Below are 2,500 nucleotides of genomic sequence, written 5' to 3' on the forward strand. Positions count from 1 at the left end.
ACTTATCCATATACAGATTTAGCAATTGACAATGCAAGGTAGTCTCTCTCTCTCTCGTGTCAAAATGAAAACAGCTTCCAGCCCCTTTCATGAAGGACTACTTGTGCATATTGCAAGATTTCAGTTTCTAAGTGAATGAGCAAAAGAGCATAGCGCACCTGGTATTCCCAGGCGGTCTCCCATCCAAGTACTAACCAGGCCCGACCCTGCTTAGCTTCCGAGATCAGACGAGATCGGGCGTTGCCAGGCTGGTATGGCCGTACGAAATAAGTTGACAACCATAGGCTACTTATCCATATACAGATTTAGCAATTGACAATGCAAGGTAGTCTCTCTCTCTCTCTCGTGTCAAAATGAAAACAGCTTCCAGCCCCTTTCATGAAGGACTACTTGTGCATATTGCAAGATGTCAGTTTCTAAGTGAATGAGCAAAAGAGCATACAGCACCTGGTATTCCCAGGCGGTCTCCCATCCAAGTACTAACCAGGCCCGACCCTGCTTAGCTTCCGAGATCAGACGAGATCGGGCGTTGCCAGGCTGGTATGGCCGTACGAAATAAGTTGACAACCATAGGCTACTTATCCATATACAGATTTAGCAATTGACAATGCAAGGTAGTCTCTCTCTCTCTCTTGTGTCAAAATGAAAACAGCTTCCAGCCCCTTTCATGAAGGACTACTTGTGCATATTGCAAGATGTCAGTTTCTAAGTGAATGAGCAAAAGAGCATACAGCACCTGGTATTCCCAGGCGGTCTCCCATCCAAGTACTAACCAGGCCCGACCCTGCTTAGCTTCCGAGCTCAGACGAGATCGGGCGTTGCCAGGCTGGTATGGCCGTACGAAATAAGTTGACAACCATAGGCTACTTATCCATATACAGATTTAGCAATTGACAATGCAAGGTGGTCTCTCTCTCTCTCTCTCGTGTCAAAATGAAAACAGCTTCCAGCCCCTTTCATGAAGGACTACTTGTGCATATTGCAAGATTTCAGTTTCTAAGTGAATGAGCAAAAGAGCATACAGCACCTGGTATTCCCAGGCGGTCTCCCATCCAAGTACTAACCAGGCCCGACCCTGCTTAGCTTCCGAGATCAGACGAGATCGGGCGTTGCTAGGCTGGTATGGCCGTACGAAATAAGATGACAACCATAGGCTACTTATCTATATACAGATTTAGCAATTGACAATGCAAGGTGGTCTCTCTCTCTCTCTCTCTCGTGTCAAAATGAAAACAGCTTCCAGCCCCTTTCATGAAGGACTACTTGTGCATATTGCAAGATTTCAGTTTCTAAGTGAATGAGCAAAAGAGCATACAGCACCTGGTATTCCCAGGCGGTCTCCCATCCAAGTACTAACCAGGCCCGACCCTGCTTAGCTTCCGAGATCAGGCGTTGCCAGGCTGGTATGGCCGTACGAAATAAGTTGACAACCATAGGCTACTTATCCATATACAGATTTAGCAATTGACAATGCAAGGTGGTCTCTCTCTCTCTCTCTCTCGTGTCAAAATGAAAACAGCTTCCAGTCCCTTTCATGAAGGACTACTTGTGCATATTGCAAGATTTCAGTTTCTAAGTGAATGAGCAAAAGAGCATACAGCACCTGGTATTCCCAGGCGGTCTCCCATCCAAGTACTAACCAGGCCCGACCCTGCTTAGCTTCCGAGATCAGACGAGATCGGGCGTTGCCAGGCTGGTATGGCCGTACGAAATAAGTTGACAACCATAGGCTACTTATCCATATACAGATTTAGCAATTGACAATGCAAGGTAGTCTCTCTCTCTCTCTCTCTCTCTCTCTCGTGTCAAAATGAAAACAGCTTCCAGCCCCTTTCATGAAGGACTACTTGTGCATATTGCAAGATTTCAGTTTCTAAGTGAATGAGCAAAAGAGCATACAGCACCTGGTATTCCCAGGCGGTCTCCCATCCAAGTACTAACCAGGCCCGACCCTGCTTAGCTTCCGAGATCAGACGAGATCGGGCGTTGCCAGGCTGGTATGGCCGTACGAAATAAGTTGACAACCATAGGCTACTTATCCATATACAGATTTAGCAATTGACAATGCAAGGTGGTCTCTCTCTCTCTCTCTCGTGTCAAAATGAAAACAGCTTCCAGCCCCTTTCATGAAGGACTACTTGTGCATATTGCAAGATTTCAGTTTCTAAGTGAATGAGCAAAAGAGCTTACAGCACCTGGTATTCCCAGGCGGTCTCCCATCCAAGTACTAACCAGGCCCGACCCTGCTTAGCTTCCGAGATCAGACGAGATCGGGCGTTGCCAGGCTGGTATGGCCGTACGAAATAAGATGACAACCATAGGCTACTTATCCATATACAGATTTAGCAATTGACAATGCAAGGTGGTCTCTCTCTCTCTCTCTCTCTCTCTCGTGTCAAAATGAAAACAGCTTCCAGCCCCTTTCATGAAGGACTACTTGTGCATATTGCAAGATTTCAGTTTCTAAGTGAATGAGCAAAAGAGCATACAGCACCTGGTA

General features: G+C 46.4%; 6 non-coding genes and 3 pseudogenes across 6 annotated transcripts; all 9 read right to left on the reverse strand.

Annotated features, from left to right (window-relative positions):
* Positions 1-146: 146 nt before the first annotated feature.
* On the reverse strand, positions 147-265 carry LOC146227203 (5S ribosomal RNA; annotated as a pseudogene).
* Positions 266-435: 170 nt separating this feature from the next.
* Positions 436-554, reverse strand: LOC146227204 (5S ribosomal RNA). The gene has a single exon (XR_014748770.1). It is a non-coding gene; the product is annotated as a 5S ribosomal RNA (ribosomal RNA).
* A 170-nt stretch (positions 555-724) lies between these two features.
* LOC146227205 (5S ribosomal RNA) lies at positions 725-843 on the reverse strand. The gene has a single exon (XR_014749378.1). It is a non-coding gene; the product is annotated as a 5S ribosomal RNA (ribosomal RNA).
* Positions 844-1,015: 172 nt separating this feature from the next.
* On the reverse strand, positions 1,016-1,134 carry LOC146227206 (5S ribosomal RNA). Its single transcript, XR_014750199.1, has one exon. It is a non-coding gene; the product is annotated as a 5S ribosomal RNA (ribosomal RNA).
* A 174-nt stretch (positions 1,135-1,308) lies between these two features.
* LOC146227207 (5S ribosomal RNA) lies at positions 1,309-1,417 on the reverse strand (annotated as a pseudogene).
* A 174-nt stretch (positions 1,418-1,591) lies between these two features.
* Positions 1,592-1,710, reverse strand: LOC146227208 (5S ribosomal RNA). The gene has a single exon (XR_014748771.1). It is a non-coding gene; the product is annotated as a 5S ribosomal RNA (ribosomal RNA).
* Positions 1,711-1,892: 182 nt separating this feature from the next.
* LOC146227209 (5S ribosomal RNA) lies at positions 1,893-2,011 on the reverse strand. Its single transcript, XR_014748772.1, has one exon. It is a non-coding gene; the product is annotated as a 5S ribosomal RNA (ribosomal RNA).
* Positions 2,012-2,183: 172 nt separating this feature from the next.
* LOC146227210 (5S ribosomal RNA) lies at positions 2,184-2,302 on the reverse strand. The gene has a single exon (XR_014749225.1). It is a non-coding gene; the product is annotated as a 5S ribosomal RNA (ribosomal RNA).
* A 180-nt stretch (positions 2,303-2,482) lies between these two features.
* The window catches only part of LOC146227211 (5S ribosomal RNA), a 109-nt pseudogene continuing 91 nt past the window's right edge, over positions 2,483-2,500 (reverse strand).

Source organism: Hypomesus nipponensis, chromosome 25 (genome assembly GCF_054491055.1).
Source record: "Hypomesus nipponensis isolate SF chromosome 25, ASM5449105v1, whole genome shotgun sequence".
NCBI classification, from domain to species: Eukaryota; Metazoa; Chordata; class Actinopteri; order Osmeriformes; family Osmeridae; genus Hypomesus; species Hypomesus nipponensis.